Below are 19958 nucleotides of genomic sequence, written 5' to 3'. Positions count from 1 at the left end.
ATGATAAACGTCAAAAAATATTGCTAAATTCGATGATTTTTCGTACGAAACAAAATATTGCCTAATTCGATGATATTTTCTTTAAATCACATAACTGATTTATAGATATAAGGTTAGTTGAGGATTTTAACTTCAAATCATAGAGCGAGGTTTCGTATTATTTAGATCCAAGAAAAGACATATGACAATGTTGTTTCCAATACAAATTATAAAAACCAATGTGTTTTCATTAGAATTAACTAAAATGTTCCTGATTTTCCGTTTATATTACCGATGGAAGATGTACACGTAAAACCGCTCTAATCCGGCTGAAACGTCGATATATGCAATAAAACCCGAACTTCTCCCCTTTTCAATATCTTACTCAGTATTTTAACGAGAAACAAATAGATGATTCAAAATGAAGTATTTAAGGTTATATTCTAATCAATTATGTGTTTGCATCATTTTTATCGTATATCTAATGAATTAATAACAATAAACTGAAAACTCACAAAAACGTGAAAAAACGGCAAAATATATCCTAATTCGATGATATTTTGTTTAAATCACATAAAGGAAAAGGAGATAATAAACGTCAAAATATTGCTAAATTCGATGATTTTTCGTACGAAACAAAATGCAAGAAAACTTACTTAAAATACAATATTATGCGACATTCTGAGATTTGAAGGCCAATTCACATATTGTGATACTACATGAAATAGTATCGAAATATTGGTAAAAATGAATATATTTACGTAATATCAAACTAAATGATTAACGTGAAAATTCACTATTTTACCATATATGAGGATTTTAACTTCAAATCATATAGCGAGGTTTCGTATTATTTAGATCCAAGAAAAGACATATGACAATGTTGTTTCCAATAAAAATGATAAAAATCAATGTGTTTTCATTAGAAATAACTAAAATGTTCCTGATTTTCCGTTTATATTACCGATAGAAGATGTACACGTAAAACCGCTCTAATCCTGCTGAAACGTCGATATATGCAATAAAAACCGAACTTCTCTCCTTTTCAATATCCTACTCAGTATTTTAACGAGAAACAAATGGTTGATTGAAAATAAAGTATTTAAGGTTAATTTCTAATCAATTATGTGTTTGCATAATTTTTGTTGTATATTTAATGAATTATTAACAATAAACTGAAAATTCACAAAAACGTGGAAAAACGGCAAAATATTGCCTAATTCGATGCTATTTTGTTTAAATCACATAAAGGAAAAGGAGATAATAAACGTCAAAATATTGCTATATACGATGATTTTTCGTACGAAACAAAATGCAAAAAAACTTGCTTAAAATGCAATATTATGCGAAATTCTGAGATTTGAAGGCCATCTCACATATCGTGATACTACATGAAATAGTATCGAAATATTGGTAAAAATGAATATATTTACGTCATATCAAACTACATGAAAAACGTGAAAAAAGTCACAATTTTACCATATTTGAGGATTTTACCTTCAAATCATAGAGCGAGGTTTAGTATTATTTAGATCCAAGAAAAGACATATGACAATGTTGTTTCCAATACAAATGATAAAAACCAATGTGTTTTCATTAGAATTAACTAAAATATTCCTGATTTTCCGGTTTATATTACTGATGGAAGATGTACACGTAAAACCGCTCTAATCCGGCTGAAACGTCGATATATGCAATAAAACCCGAACTTCTCCCCTTTTCAATATCTTACTCAGTATTTTAACGAGAAACAAATAGATGATTGAAAATGAAGTATTTAAGGTTATATTCTAATCAATTATGTGTTTGCATCATTTTTATCGTATATCTAATGAATTAACAACAATAAACTGAAAACTCACAAAAACGTGAAAAAACGGCAAAATATTGCTTAATTCGATGATATTTTGTTTAAATCACATAAAGGAAAAGGAGATAATAAACGTCAAAATATTGCTAAATTCGATGATTTTTCGTACGAAACAAAATGCAAGAAAACTTGCTTAAAATGCAATATTATGCGACATTCTGAGATTTGAAGGCCAACTGACATATCGTGATACTACATGAAATACTATCGAAATATTGGTAAAAATGAATATATTTACGTAATATCAAACTACATGAAAAACGTGAAAAAAGTCACTATTTTACCATATTTGAGGATTTTAACTTCAAATCATAGAGCGAGGTTTCGTATTATTTTGATCCAAGAAAAGACATATGACAATGTTGTTTCCAATACAAATGATAAAAACCAATGTGTTTTCATTAGAATTAACTAAAATGTTCCTGATTTTCCGTTTATATTACCGATGGAAGATGTACACGTAAAACCGCTCTAATCCTGCTGAAACGTCGATATATGCAATAAAAACCGAACTTCTCCCCTTTTCAATATCCTACTCAGTATTTTAACGAGAAACAAATGGTTGATTGAAAATAAAGTATTTAAGGTTAATTTCTAATCAATTATGTGTTTGCATAATTTTTGTTGTATATTTAATGAATTATTAACAATAAACTGAAAATTCACAAAAACGTGGAAAAACGGCAAAATATTGCCTAATTCGATGATATTTTGTTTAAATCACATAAAGGAAAAGGAGATAATAAACGTCAAAATATTGCTATATACGATGATTTTTCGTTCGAAACAAAATGCAAAAAAACTTGCTTAAAATGCAATATTATGCGAAATTCTGAGATTTGAAGGCCATCTCACATATCGTGATACTACATGAAATAGTATCGAAATATTGGTAAAAATGAATATATTTACGTAATATCAAACTACATGAAAAACGTGAAAAAAGTCACAATTTTACCATATTTGAGGATTTTACCTTCAAATCATAGAGCGAGGTTTAGTATTATTTAGATCCAAGAAAAGACATATGACAATGTTGTTTCCAATACAAATGATAAAAACCAATGTGTTTTCATTAGAATTAACTAAAATATTCCTGATTTTCCGGTTTATATTACTGATGGAAGATGTACACGTAAAACCGCTCTAATCCGGCTGAAACGTCGATATATGCAATAAAACCCGAACTTCTCCCCTTTTCAATATCTTACTCAGTATTTTAACGAGAAACAAATAGATGATTGAAAATGAAGTATTTAAGGTTATATTCTAATCAATTATGTGTTTGCATCATTTTTATCGTATATCTAATGAATTAATAACAATAAACTGAAAACTCACAAAAACGTGAAAAAACGGCAAAATATTGCTTAATTCGATGATATTTTGTTTAAATCACATAAAGGAAAAGGAGATAATAAACGTCAAAATATTGCTAAATTCGATGATTTTTCGTACGAAACAAAATGCAAGAAAACTTGCTTAAAATGCAATATTATGCGACATTCTGAGATTTGAAGGCCAACTGACATATCGTGATACTACATGAAATACTATCGAAATATTGGTAAAAATGAATATGTTTACGTAATATCAAACTACATGAAAAACGTGAAAAAAGTCACTATTTTACCATATTTGAGGATTTTAACTTCAAATCATAGAGCGAGGTTTCGTATTATTTTGATCCAAGAAAAGACATATGACAATGTTGTTTCCAATACAAATGATAAAAACCAATGTGTTTTCATTAGAAATAACTAAAATGTTCCTGATTTTCCGTTTATATTACCGATGGAAGATGTACACGTAAAACCGCTCTAATCCTGCTGAAACGTCGATATATGCAATAAAAACCGAACTTCTCCCCTTTTCAATATCCTACTCAGTATTTTAACGAGAAACAAATGGTTGATTGAAAATAAAGTATTTAAGGTTAATTTCTAATAAATTATGTGTTTGCATAATTTTTATCGTATATATAATGAATTATTAACAATAAACTGAAAATTCACAAAAACGTGGAAAAACGGCAAAATATTGCCTAATTCGATGATATTTTGTTTAAATCACATAAAGGAAAAGGAGATAATAAACGTCAAAATATTGCTATATACGATGATTTTTCGTACGAAACAAAATGCAAAAAAACTTGCTTAAAATGCAATATTATGCGAAATTCTGAGATTTGAAGGCCATCTCACATATCGTGATACTACATGAAATAGTATCGAAATATTGGTAAAAATGAATATATTTACGTAATATCAAACTACATGAAAAACGTGAAAAAAGTCACAATTTTACCATATTTGAGGATTTTAACTTCAAATCATAGAGCGAGGTTTCGTATTATTTAGATCCAAGAAAAGACATATGACAATGTTGTTTCCAATACAAATGATAAAAACCAATGGAATTAACTAAAATGTTCCTGATTTTCCGTTTATATTACTGATGGAAGATGTACACGTAAAACCGCTCTAATCAGGCTGAAACGTCGATATATGCAATAAAAACCGAACTTCTCCCTTTTTCAATATTTTACTAAGTATTTTAACGAGAAACAAATAGATGATTGAAAATTAAGTATTTAAGGTTAATTTCTAATCAATTATGTGTTTGCATCATTTTTATCGTATATTTAATGAATTAATAACAATAAACTGAAAATTCACAAAAACGTGGAAAAACGGCAAAATATTGCCTAATTCGATGATATTTTGTTTAAATCACATGAAGGAAGAGGAGATGATAAACGTCAAAAAATATTGCTAAATTCGATGATTTTTCGTACGAAACAAAATATTGCCTAATTCGATGATATTTTCTTTAAATCACATAACTGATTTATAGATATAAGGTTAGTTGAGGATTTTAACTTCAAATCATAGAGCGAGGTTTCGTATTATTTAGATCCAAGAAAAGACATATGACAATGTTGCTTCCAATACAAATTATAAAAACCAATGTGTTTTCATTAGAATTAACTAAAATGTTCCTGATTTTCCGTTTATATTACCGATGGAAGATGTACACGTAAAACCGCTCTAATCCGGCTGAAACGTCGATATATGCAATAAAACCCGAACTTCTCCCCTTTTCAATATCTTACTCAGTATTTTAACGAGAAACAAATAGATGATTCAAAATGAAGTATTTGAGGTTATATTCTAATCAATTATGTGTTTGCATCATTTTTATCGTATATCTAATGAATTAATAACAATAAACTGAAAACTCACAAAAACGTGAAAAAACGGCAAAATATATCCTATTTCGATGATATTTTGTTTAAATCACATAAAGGAAAAGGAGATAATAAACGTCAAAATATTGCTAAATTCGATGATTTTTCGTACGAAACAAAATGCAAGAAAACTTACTTAAAATACAATATTATGCGACATTCTGAGATTTGAAGGCCAATTCACATATTGTGATACTACATGAAATAGTATCGAAATATTGGTAAAAATGAATATATTTACGTAATATCAAACTAAATGATTAACGTGAAAATTCACTATTTTACCATATTTGAGGATTTTAACTTCAAATCATATAGCGAGGTTTCGTATTATTTAGATCCAAGAAAAGACATATGACAATGTTGTTTCCAATAAAAATGATAAAAATCAATGTGTTTTCATTAGAAATAACTAAAATGTTCCTGATTTTCCGTTTATATTACCGATAGAAGATGTACACGTAAAACCGCTCTAATCCTGCTGAAACGTCGATATATGCAATAAAAACCGAACTTCTCTCCTTTTCAATATCCTACTCAGTATTTTAACGAGAAACAAATGGTTGATTGAAAATAAAGTATTTAAGGTTAATTTCTAATCAATTATGTGTTTGCATAATTTTTGTTGTATATTTAATGAATTATTAACAATAAACTGAAAATTCACAAAAACGTGGAAAAACGGCAAAATATTGCCTAATTCGATGATATTTTGTTTAAATCACATAAAGGAAAAGGAGATAATAAACGTCAAAATATTGCTATATACGATGATTTTTCGTACGAAACAAAATGCAAAAAAACTTGCTTAAAATGCAATATTATGCGAAATTCTGAGATTTGAAGGCCATCTCACATATCGTGATACTACATGAAATAGTATCGAAATATTGGTAAAAATGAATATATTTACGTAATATCAAACTACATGAAAAACGTGAAAAAAGTCACTATTTTACCATATTTGAGGATTTTAACTTCAAATCATAGAGCGAGGTTTCGTATTATTTTGATCCAAGAAAAGACATATGACAATGTTGTTTCCAATACAAATGATAAAAACCAATGTGTTTTCATTAGAATTAACTAAAATGTTCCTGATTTTCCGTTTATATTACCGATGGAAGATGTACACGTAAAACCGCTCTAATCCTGCTGAAACGTCGATATATGCAATAAAAACCGAACTTCTCCCCTTTTCAATATCCTACTCAGTATTTTAACGAGAAACAAATGGTTGATTGAAAATAAAGTATTTAAGGTTAATTTCTAATCAATTATGTGTTTGCATAATTTTTGTTGTATATTTAATGAATTATTAACAATAAACTGAAAATTCACAAAAACGTGGAAAAACGGCAAAATATTGCCTAATTCGATGATATTTTGTTTAAATCACATAAAGGAAAAGGAGATAATAAACGTCAAAATATTGCTATATACGATGATTTTTCGTTCGAAACAAAATGCAAAAAAACTTGCTTAAAATGCAATATTATGCGAAATTCTGAGATTTGAAGGCCATCTCACATATCGTGATACTACATGAAATAGTATCGAAATATTGGTAAAAATGAATATATTTACGTAATATCAAACTACATGAAAAACGTGAAAAAAGTCACAATTTTACCATATTTGAGGATTTTACCTTCAAATCATAGAGCGAGGTTTAGTATTATTTAGATCCAAGAAAAGACATATGACAATGTTGTTTCCAATACAAATGATAAAAACCAATGTGTTTTCATTAGAATTAACTAAAATATTCCTGATTTTCCGGTTTATATTACTGATGGAAGATGTACACGTAAAACCGCTCTAATCCGGCTGAAACGTCGATATATGCAATAAAACCCGAACTTCTCCCCTTTTCAATATCTTACTCAGTATTTTAACGAGAAACAAATAGATGATTGAAAATGAAGTATTTAAGGTTATATTCTAATCAATTATGTGTTTGCATCATTTTTATCGTATATCTAATGAATTAATAACAATAAACTGAAAACTCACAAAAACGTGAAAAAACGGCAAAATATTGCTTAATTCGATGATATTTTGTTTAAATCACATAAAGGAAAAGGAGATAATAAACGTCAAAATATTGCTAAATTCGATGATTTTTCGTACGAAACAAAATGCAAGAAAACTTGCTTAAAATGCAATATTATGCGACATTCTGAGATTTGAAGGCCAACTGACATATCGTGATACTACATGAAATACTATCGAAATATTGGTAAAAATGAATATATTTACGTAATATCAAACTACATGAAAAACGTGAAAAAAGTCACTATTTTACCATATTTGAGGATTTTAACTTCAAATCATAGAGCGAGGTTTCGTATTATTTTGATCCAAGAAAAGACATATGACAATGTTGTTTCCAATACAAATGATAAAAACCAATGTGTTTTCATTAGAAATAACTAAAATGTTCCTGATTTTCCGTTTATATTACCGATGGAAGATGTACACGTAAAACCGCTCTAATCCTGCTGAAACGTCGATATATGCAATAAAAACCGAACTTCTCCCCTTTTCAATATCCTACTCAGTATTTTAACGAGAAACAAATGGTTGATTGAAAATAAAGTATTTAAGGTTAATTTCTAATAAATTATGTGTTTGCATAATTTTTATCGTATATATAATGAATTATTAACAATAAACTGAAAATTCACAAAAACGTGGAAAAACGGCAAAATATTGCCTAATTCGATGATATTTTGTTTAAATCACATAAAGGAAAAGGAGATAATAAACGTCAAAATATTGCTATATACGATGATTTTTCGTACGAAACAAAATGCAAAAAAACTTGCTTAAAATGCAATATTATGCGAAATTCTGAGATTTGAAGGCCATCTCACATATCGTGATACTACATGAAATAGTATCGAAATATTGGTAAAAATGAATATATTTACGTAATATCAAACTACATGAAAAACGTGAAAAAAGTCACAATTTTACCATATTTGAGGATTTTAACTTCAAATCATAGAGCGAGGTTTCGTATTATTTAGATCCAAGAAAAGACATATGACAATGTTGTTTCCAATACAAATGATAAAAACCAATGGAATTAACTAAAATGTTCCTGATTTTTCGTTTATATTACTGATGGAAGATGTACACGTAAAACCGCTCTAATCAGGCTGAAACGTCGATATATGCAATAAAAACCGAACTTCTCCCTTTTTCAATATTTTACTAAGTATTTTAACGAGAAACAAATAGATGATTGAAAATTAAGTATTTAAGGTTAATTTCTAATCAATTATGTGTTTGAATCATTTTTATCGTATATTTAATGAATTAATAACAATAAACTGAAAATTCACAAAAACGTGGAAAAACGGCAAAATATTGCCTAATTCGATGATATTTTGTTTAAATCACATGAAGGAAGAGGAGATGATAAACGTCAAAAAATATTGCTAAATTCGATGATTTTTCGTACGAAACAAAATATTGCCTAATTCGATGATATTTTCTTTAAATCACATAACTGATTTATAGATATAAGGTTAGTTGAGGATTTTAACTTCAAATCATAGAGCGAGGTTTCGTATTATTTAGATCCAAGAAAAGACATATGACAATGTTGTTTCCAATACAAATGATAAAAACCAATGTGTTTTCATTAGAATTAACTAAAATGTTCCTGATTTTCCGTTTATATTACCGATGGAAGATGTACACGTAAAACCGCTCTAATCCGGCTGAAACGTCGATATATGCAATAAAACCCGAACTTCTCCCCTTTTCAATATCTTACTCAGTATTTTAACGAGAAACAAATAGATGATTCAAAATGAAGTATTTGAGGTTATATTCTAATCAATTATGTGTTTGCATCATTTTTATCGTATATCTAATGAATTAATAACAATAAACTGAAAACTCACAAAAACGTGAAAAAACGGCAAAATATATCCTAATTCGATGATATTTTGTTTAAATCACATAAAGGAAAAGGAGATAATAAACGTCAAAATATTGCTAAATTCGATGATTTTTCGTACGAAACAAAATGCAAGAAAACTTACTTAAAATACAATATTATGCGACATTCTGAGATTTGAAGGCCAATTCACATATTGTGATACTACATGAAATAGTATCGAAATATTGGTAAAAATGAATATATTTACGTAATATCAAACTAAATGATTAACGTGAAAATTCACTATTTTACCATATTTGAGGATTTTAACTTCAAATCATATAGCGAGGTTTCGTATTATTTAGATCCAAGAAAAGACATATGACAATGTTGTTTCCAATAAAAATGATAAAAATCAATGTGTTTTCATTAGAAATAACTAAAATGTTCCTGATTTTACGTTTATATTACCGATAGAAGATGTACACGTAAAACCGCTCTAATCCTGCTGAAACGTCGATATATGCAATAAAAACCGAACTTCTCTCCTTTTCAATATCCTACTCAGTATTTTAACGAGAAACAAATGGTTGATTGAAAATAAAGTATTTAAGGTTAATTTCTAATCAATTATGTGTTTGCATAATTTTTGTTGTATATTTAATGAATTATTAACAATAAACTGAAAATTCACAAAAACGTGGAAAAACGGCAAAATATTGCCTAATTCGATGATATTTTGTTTAAATCACATAAAGGAAAAGGAGATAATAAACGTCAAAATATTGCTATATACGATGATTTTTCGTACGAAACAAAATGCAAAAAAACTTGCTTAAAATGCAATATTATGCGAAATTCTGAGATTTGAAGGCCATCTCACATATCGTGATACTACATGAAATAGTATCGAAATATTGGTAAAAATGAATATATTTACGTCATATCAAACTACATGAAAAACGTGAAAAAAGTCACAATTTTACCATATTTGAGGATTTTACCTTCAAATCATAGAGCGAGGTTTAGTATTATTTAGATCCAAGAAAAGACATATGACAATGTTGTTTCCAATACAAATGATAAAAACCAATGTGTTTTCATTTGAATTAACTAAAATATTCCTGATTTTCCGGTTTATATTACTGATGGAAGATGTACACGTAAAACCGCTCTAATCCGGCTGAAACGTCGATATATGCAATAAAACCCGAACTTCTCCCCTTTTCAATATCTTACTCAGTATTTTAACGAGAAACAAATAGATGATTGAAAATGAAGTATTTAAGGTTATATTCTAATCAATTATGTGTTTGCATCATTTTTATCGTATATCTAATGAATTAATAACAATAAACTGAAAACTCACAAAAACGTGAAAAAACGGCAAAATATTGCTTAATTCGATGATATTTTGTTTAAATCACATAAAGGAAAAGGAGATAATAAACGTCAAAATATTGCTAAATTCGATGATTTTTCGTACGAAACAAAATGCAAGAAAACTTGCTTAAAATGCAATATTATGCGACATTCTGAGATTTGAAGGCCAACTGACATATCGTGATACTACATGAAATACTATCGAAATATTGGTAAAAATGAATATATTTACGTAATATCAAACTACATGAAAAACGTGAAAAAAGTCACTATTTTACCATATTTGAGGATTTTAACTTCAAATCATAGAGCGAGGTTTCGTATTATTTTGATCCAAGAAAAGACATATGACAATGTTGTTTCCAATACAAATGATAAAAACCAATGTGTTTTCATTAGAATTAACTAAAATGTTCCTGATTTTCCGTTTATATTACCGATGGAAGATGTACACGTAAAACCGCTCTAATCCTGCTGAAACGTCGATATATGCAATAAAAACCGAACTTCTCCCCTTTTCAATATCCTACTCAGTATTTTAACGAGAAACAAATGGTTGATTGAAAATAAAGTATTTAAGGTTAGTTTCTAATAAATTATGTGTTTGCATAATTTTTATCGTATATATAATGAATTATTAACAATAAACTGAAAATTCACAAAAACGTGGAAAAACGGCAAAATATTGCCTAATTCGATGATATTTTGTTTAAATCACATAAAGGAAAAGGAGATAATAAACGTCAAAATATTGCTATATACGATGATTTTTCGTACGAAACAAAATGCAAAAAAACTTGCTTAAAATGCAATATTATGCGAAATTCTGAGATTTGAAGGCCATCTCACATATCGTGATACTACATGAAATAGTATCGAAATATTGGTAAAAATGAATATATTTACGTAATATCAAACTACATGAAAAACGTGAAAAAAGTCACAATTTTACCATATTTGAGGATTTTAACTTCAAATCATAGAGCGAGGTTTCGTATTATTTAGATCCAAGAAAAGACATATGACAATGTTGTTTCCAATACAAATGATAAAAACCAATGGAATTAACTAAAATGTTCCTGATTTTCCGTTTATATTACTGATGGAAGATGTACACGTAAAACCGCTCTAATCAGGCTGAAACGTCGATATATGCAATAAAAACCGAACTTCTCCCTTTTTCAATATTTTACTAAGTATTTTAACGAGAAACAAATAGATGATTGAAAATTAAGTATTTAAGGTTAATTTCTAATCAATTATGTGTTTGCATCATTTTTATCGTATATTTAATGAATTAATAACAATAAACTGAAAATTCACAAAAACGTGGAAAAACGGCAAAATATTGCCTAATTCGATGATATTTTGTTAAAATCACATAAAGGAAAAGGAGATAATAAACGTCAAAATATTGCTAAATTCGATGATTTTTCGTACGAAACAAAATGCAAAAAAAACTTGCTTAAAATGCAATATTATGCGAAACTCTGAGATTTGAAGGCCAACTGACATATCGTGATACTACATGAAATAGTATCGAAATATTGGTAAAAATTAATATATTTACGTAATATCAAACTACATGAAAAACGTGAAAAAAGTCACTATTTAACCATATTTGAGGATTTTAACTTCAAATCATAGAGCGAGGTTTCGTATTATTTTGATCCAAGAAAAGACATATGACAATGTTGTTTCCAATACAAATGATAAAAACCAATGTGTTTTCATTAGAATTTACTAAAATGTTCCTGATTTTCCGTTTATATTACCGATGGAAGATGTACACGTAAAACCGCTCTAATCCTGCTGAAACGTCGATATATGCAATAAAAACCGAACTTCTCCCCTTTTCAATATCCTACTCAGTATTTTAACGAGAAACAAATGGTTGATTGAAAATAAAGTATTTAAGGTTAATTTCTAATCAATTATGTGTTTGCATCATTTTAATCGTATATTTAATGAATTATTAGCAATAAACTGAAAATTCACAAAAACGTGGAAAAACGGCAAAATATTGCCTAATTCGATGATATTTTGTTTATATCACATAAAGGAAAAGGAGATAATAAACGTCAAAATATTGCTAAATTCTATGATTTTTCGTACGAAACAAAATGCAAGAAAACTTGCTTAAAATGCAATATTTTGCGACATTCTGATATTTGAAGGCCAAATCACATATTATGATACTACATGAAATAGTATCGAAATATTGGTAAAAATGAATATATTGACGTAATATCAAACGAAATGATTAACGTGAAAAAGTCACTATTTTACCATATTTGAGGATTTTAACTTCAAATCATAGAGAGAGGTTTCGTATTATTAGGTCCAATAAAAGACATATAACAATGTTGTTTACAATAAAATTATAAAAACCAATGTGTTTTCATTAGAAATAACTAAAATTTTCCTGACTTTCCGTTTATATTACCTATGGAAGATGTACAGGAAAACCGCTCAATTCCGGCTGAAACCTCGATATATGCAATAAAAACCGAACTTCTCCCCTTTTCAATATCTTACTCAGTATTTTAACGAGAAAGAAATAGATGATTGAAAATGAAGTATTTAAGGTTATTATCTAATTAATTATGTGTTTGCATCATTTATATCGCATATTTAATGAATTATTAACAATAAACTGAAAATTCACAAAAACGTGGAAAAACGGCAAAATATTGCCTTATTCGATGATATTTTGTTTAAATCACATGAAGGAAGAGGAGATGATAAACGTCAAAATATTGCTAAATTCGATGATTTTTCGAACGAAACAAAATATTGCCTAATTCGATGATATTTTCTTTAAATCACATAATTGATTTATAGATATAAGGTTAGTTGAGGATTTTAACTTCAAATCATAGAGCGAGGTTTCGTATTATTTAGATCCAAGAAAAGACATATGACAATGTTGTTTCCAATACAAATGATAAAAACCAATGTGTTTTCATTAGAATTAACTAAAATGTTCCTGATTTTCCGTTTATATTACCGATGGAAGATGTACACGTAAAACCGCTCTAATCCGGCTGAAACGTCGATATATGCAATAAAACCCGAACTTCTCCCCTTTTCAATATCTTACTCAGTATTTTAACGAGAAACAAATAGATGATTCAAAATGAAGTATTTAAGGTTATATTCTAATCAATTATGTGTTTGCATCATTTTTATCGTATATCTAATGAATTAATAACAATAAACTGAAGACTCACAAAAACGTGAAAAAACGGCAAAATATTGCCTAATTCGATGATATTTTGTTTAAATCACATAAAGGAAAAGGAGATAATAAACGTCAAAATATTGCTAAATTCGATGATTTTTCGTACGAAACAAAATGCAAGAAAACTTGCTTAAAATACAATATTATGCGACATTCTGAGATTTGAAGGCCAATTCACATATTGTGATACTACATGAAATAGTATCGAAATATTGGTAAAAATGAATATATTTACGTAATATCAAACTACATTAAAAACGTGAAAAAAGTCACTATTTTACCATATTTGAGGATTTTACCTTCAAATCATAGAGCGAGGTTTCGTATTATTTAGATCCAAGAAAAGACATATGACAATGTTGTTTCCAATAAAAATGATAAAAATCAATGTGTTTTCATTAGTAATAACTAAAATGTTCCTGATTTTCCGTTTATATTACCGATTGAAGATGTACACGTAAAACCGCTCTAATCCTGCTGAAACGTCGATATATGCAATATAAACCGAACTTCTCCCTTTTCAATATCCTACTCAGTATTTTAACGAGAAACAAATGGTTGATTGAAAATGAAGTATTTAAGGTTAATTTCTAATCAATTATGTGTTTGCATCATTTTTATCGTATATTTAATGAATTAATAACAATAAAATGAAAATTCACAAAAACGTGGAAAAAACGGCAAAATATTGCCTAATTCGATGATTTTTTGTTAAAATCACATAAAGGAAAAGGAGATAATAAACGTCAAAATATTGCTAAATTCGATGATTTTTCGTACGAAACAAAATGCAAAAAAACTTGCTTAAAATGCAATATTATGCGAAATTCTGAGATTTGAAGGCCAACTGACATATCGTGATACTACATGAAATAGTATCGAAATATTGGTAAAAATGAATATATTTACGTAATATCAAACTACATGAAAAACGTGAAAAAAGTCACTATTTTACCATATTTGAGGATTTTAACTTCAAATCATAGAGCGAGGTTTCGTATTATTTAGATCCAAGAAAAGACATATGACAATGTTGTTTCCAATACAATTGATAAAAACCAATGTGTTTTCATAAGAATTAACTAAAATGTTCCTGATTTTCCGTTTATATTACCGATGGAAGATATACACGTAAAACCGCTCTAATCCGGCTGAAACGTCGATATATGCAATAAAATTCGAACTTCTCCCCTTTTCAATATCTTACTCAGTATTTTAACGAGAAACAAATAGATGATTGAAAATGAAGTATTTAAGGTTATTATCTAATCAATTATGTGTTTGCATCATTTTTATCGTATATTTAATGAATTAATAACAATAAATTGAAAATTCACAAAAACGTGGAAAAACGGCAAAATATTGCCTAATTCGATGATATTTTGTTTAAATCACATAAAGGAAAAGGAGATAATAAACGTCAAAATATTGCTATATACGATGATTTTTCGTACGAAACAAAATGCAAAAAAACTTGCTTAAAATGCAATATTATGCGAAATTCTGAGATTTGAAGGCCAACTGACATATCGTGATACTACATGAAATAGTATCGAAATATTGGTAAAAATGAATATATTTACGTAATATCAAAGTACATGAAAAACGTGAAAAAAGTCACTATTTTACCATATTTGAGGATTTTAACTTCAAATCAAAGAGCGAGGTTTCGTATTATTTAGATCCAAGAAAAGACATATGACAATGTTGTTTCCAATACAAATGATAAAAACCAATGGAAATACCTAAAATGTTCCTGATTTTCCGTTTATATTACCGATGGAAGATGTACACGTAAAACCGCTCTAATCCGGCTGAAACGTCGATATATACAATAAAAACCGAACTTCTCCCCTTTTCAATATCTTACTCAGTATTTTAACGAGAAACAAATAGATGATTGAAAATGAAGTATTTAAGGTTATTATCTAATCAATTATGTGTTTGCATCATTTTTATCGTATATTTAATGAATTAATAACAATAAACTGAAAATTCACAAAAACCTGAAAAAACGGCAAAATATTGCCTAATTCGATGATATTTTGTTTAAATCACATAAAGGAAAAGGAGATAATAAACGTCAAAATATTGCTAAATTCGATGATTTTTCGTACGAAACAAAATGCAAGAAAACTTGCTTAAAATGCAATATTATGCGACATTCTGAGATTTGAAGGCCAACTGACATATCGTGATACTACATGAAATACTATCGAAATATTGGTAAAAATGAATATATTTACGTAATATCAAACTACATGAAAAACGTGAAAAAAATCACTATTTTACCATATTTGAGGATTTTAACTTCAAATCATAGAGCGAGGTTTCGTATTATTTTGATCCAAGAAAAGACATATGACAATGTTGTTTCCAATACAAATGATAAAAACCAATGTGTTTTCATTAGAAATAACTAAAATGTTCCTGATTTTCCGTTTATATTACCGATGGAAGATGTACACGTAAAACCGCTCTAATCCTGCTGAAACGTCGATATATGCAATAAAAACCGAACTTCTCCCCTTTTCAATATCCTACTCAGTATTTTAACGAGAAACAAATGGTTGATTGAAAATAAAGTATTTAAGGTTAATTTCTAATAAATTATGTGTTTGCATAATTTTTATCGTATATATAATGAATTATTAACAATAAACTGAAAATTCACAAAAACGTGGAAAAACGGCAAAATATTGCCTAATTCGATGATATTTTGTTTAAATCACATAAAGGAAAAGGAGATAATAAACGTCAAAATATTGCTATATACGATGATTTTTCGTACGAAACAAAATGCAAAAAAACTTGCTTAAAATGCAATATTATGCGAAATTCTGAGATTTGAAGGCCATCTCACATATCGTGATACTACATGAAATAGTATCGAAATATTGGTAAAAATGAATATATTTACGTAATATCAAACTACATGAAAAACGTGAAAAAAGTCACAATTTTACCATATTTGAGGATTTTAACTTCAAATCATAGAGCGAGGTTTCGTATTATTTAGATCCAAGAAAAGACATATGACAATGTTGTTTCCAATACAAATGATAAAAACCAATGGAATTAACTAAAATGTTCCTGATTTTTCGTTTATATTACTGATGGAAGATGTACACGTAAAACCGCTCTAATCAGGCTGAAACGTCGATATATGCAATAAAAACCGAACTTCTCCCTTTTTCAATATTTTACTAAGTATTTTAACGAGAAACAAATAGATGATTGAAAATTAAGTATTTAAGGTTAATTTCTAATCAATTATGTGTTTGAATCATTTTTATCGTATATTTAATGAATTAATAACAATAAACTGAAAATTCACAAAAACGTGGAAAAACGGCAAAATATTGCCTAATTCGATGATATTTTGTTTAAATCACATGAAGGAAGAGGAGATGATAAACGTCAAAAAATATTGCTAAATTCGATGATTTTTCGTACGAAACAAAATATTGCCTAATTCGATGATATTTTCTTTAAATCACATAACTGATTTATAGATATAAGGTTAGTTGAGGATTTTAACTTCAAATCATAGAGCGAGGTTTCGTATTATTTAGATCCAAGAAAAGACATATGACAATGTTGTTTCCAATACAAATGATAAAAACCAATGTGTTTTCATTAGAATTAACTAAAATGTTCCTGATTTTCCGTTTATATTACCGATGGAAGATGTACACGTAAAACCGCTCTAATCCGGCTGAAACGTCGATATATGCAATAAAACCCGAACTTCTCCCCTTTTCAATATCTTACTCAGTATTTTAACGAGAAACAAATAGATGATTCAAAATGAAGTATTTGAGGTTATATTCTAATCAATTATGTGTTTGCATCATTTTTATCGTATATCTAATGAATTAATAACAATAAACTGAAAACTCACAAAAACGTGAAAAAACGGCAAAATATATCCTAATTCGATGATATTTTGTTTAAATCACATAAAGGAAAAGGAGATAATAAACGTCAAAATATTGCTAAATTCGATGATTTTTCGTACGAAACAAAATGCAAGAAAACTTACTTAAAATACAATATTATGCGACATTCTGAGATTTGAAGGCCAATTCACATATTGTGATACTACATGAAATAGTATCGAAATATTGGTAAAAATGAATATATTTACGTAATATCAAACTAAATGATTAACGTGAAAATTCACTATTTTACCATATTTGAGGATTTTAACTTCAAATCATATAGCGAGGTTTCGTATTATTTAGATCCAAGAAAAGACATATGACAATGTTGTTTCCAATAAAAATGATAAAAATCAATGTGTTTTCATTAGAAATAACTAAAATGTTCCTGATTTTACGTTTATATTACCGATAGAAGATGTACACGTAAAACCGCTCTAATCCTGCTGAAACGTCGATATATGCAATAAAAACCGAACTTCTCTCCTTTTCAATATCCTACTCAGTATTTTAACGAGAAACAAATGGTTGATTGAAAATAAAGTATTTAAGGTTAATTTCTAATCAATTATGTGTTTGCATAATTTTTGTTGTATATTTAATGAATTATTAACAATAAACTGAAAATTCACAAAAACGTGGAAAAACGGCAAAATATTGCCTAATTCGATGATATTTTGTTTAAATCACATAAAGGAAAAGGAGATAATAAACGTCAAAATATTGCTATATACGATGATTTTTCGTACGAAACAAAATGCAAAAAAACTTGCTTAAAATGCAATATTATGCGAAATTCTGAGATTTGAAGGCCATCTCACATATCGTGATACTACATGAAATAGTATCGAAATATTGGTAAAAATGAATATATTTACGTCATATCAAACTACATGAAAAACGTGAAAAAAGTCACAATTTTACCATATTTGAGGATTTTACCTTCAAATCATAGAGCGAGGTTTAGTATTATTTAGATCCAAGAAAAGACATATGACAATGTTGTTTCCAATACAAATGATAAAAACCAATGTGTTTTCATTTGAATTAACTAAAATATTCCTGATTTTCCGGTTTATATTACTGATGGAAGATGTACACGTAAAACCGCTCTAATCCGGCTGAAACGTCGATATATGCAATAAAACCCGAACTTCTCCCCTTTTCAATATCTTACTCAGTATTTTAACGAGAAACAAATAGATGATTGAAAATGAAGTATTTAAGGTTATATTCTAATCAATTATGTGTTTGCATCATTTTTATCGTATATCTAATGAATTAATAACAATAAACTGAAAACTCACAAAAACGTGAAAAAACGGCAAAATATTGCTTAATTCGATGATATTTTGTTTAAATCACATAAAGGAAAAGGAGATAATAAACGTCAAAATATTGCTAAATTCGATGATTTTTCGTACGAAACAAAATGCAAGAAAACTTGCTTAAAATGCAATATTATGCGACATTCTGAGATTTGAAGGCCAACTGACATATCGTGATACTACATGAAATACTATCGAAATATTGGTAAAAATGAATATATTTACGTAATATCAAACTACATGAAAAACGTGAAAAAAGTCACTATTTTACCATATTTGAGGATTTTAACTTCAAATCATAGAGCGAGGTTTCGTATTATTTTGATCCAAGAAAAGACATATGACAATGTTGTTTCCAATACAAATGATAAAAACCAATGTGTTTTCATTAGAATTAACTAAAATGTTCCTGATTTTCCGTTTATATTACCGATGGAAGATGTACACGTAAAACCGCTCTAATCCTGCTGAAACGTCGATATATGCAATAAAAACCGAACTTCTCCCCTTTTCAATATCCTACTCAGTATTTTAACGAGAAACAAATGGTTGATTGAAAATAAAGTATTTAAGGTTAGTTTCTAATAAATTATGTGTTTGCATAATTTTTATCGTATATATAATGAATTATTAACAATAAACTGAAAATTCACAAAAACGTGGAAAAACGGCAAAATATTGCCTAATTCGATGATATTTTGTTTAAATCACATAAAGGAAAAGGAGATAATAAACGTCAAAATATTGCTATATACGATGATTTTTCGTACGAAACAAAATGCAAAAAAACTTGCTTAAAATGCAATATTATGCGAAATTCTGAGATTTGAAGGCCATCTCACATATCGTGATACTACATGAAATAGTATCGAAATATTGGTAAAAATGAATATATTTACGTAATATCAAACTACATGAAAAACGTGAAAAAAGTCACAATTTTACCATATTTGAGGATTTTAACTTCAAATCATAGAGCGAGGTTTCGTATTATTTAGATCCAAGAAAAGACATATGACAATGTTGTTTCCAATACAAATGATAAAAACCAATGGAATTAAC

Source organism: Procambarus clarkii, chromosome 57 (genome assembly GCF_040958095.1).
Source record: "Procambarus clarkii isolate CNS0578487 chromosome 57, FALCON_Pclarkii_2.0, whole genome shotgun sequence".
NCBI classification, from domain to species: Eukaryota; Metazoa; Arthropoda; class Malacostraca; order Decapoda; family Cambaridae; genus Procambarus; species Procambarus clarkii.
The sequence above is the reverse complement of the archived record's forward strand: the minus strand, read 5'-3'. Positions refer to the sequence as shown.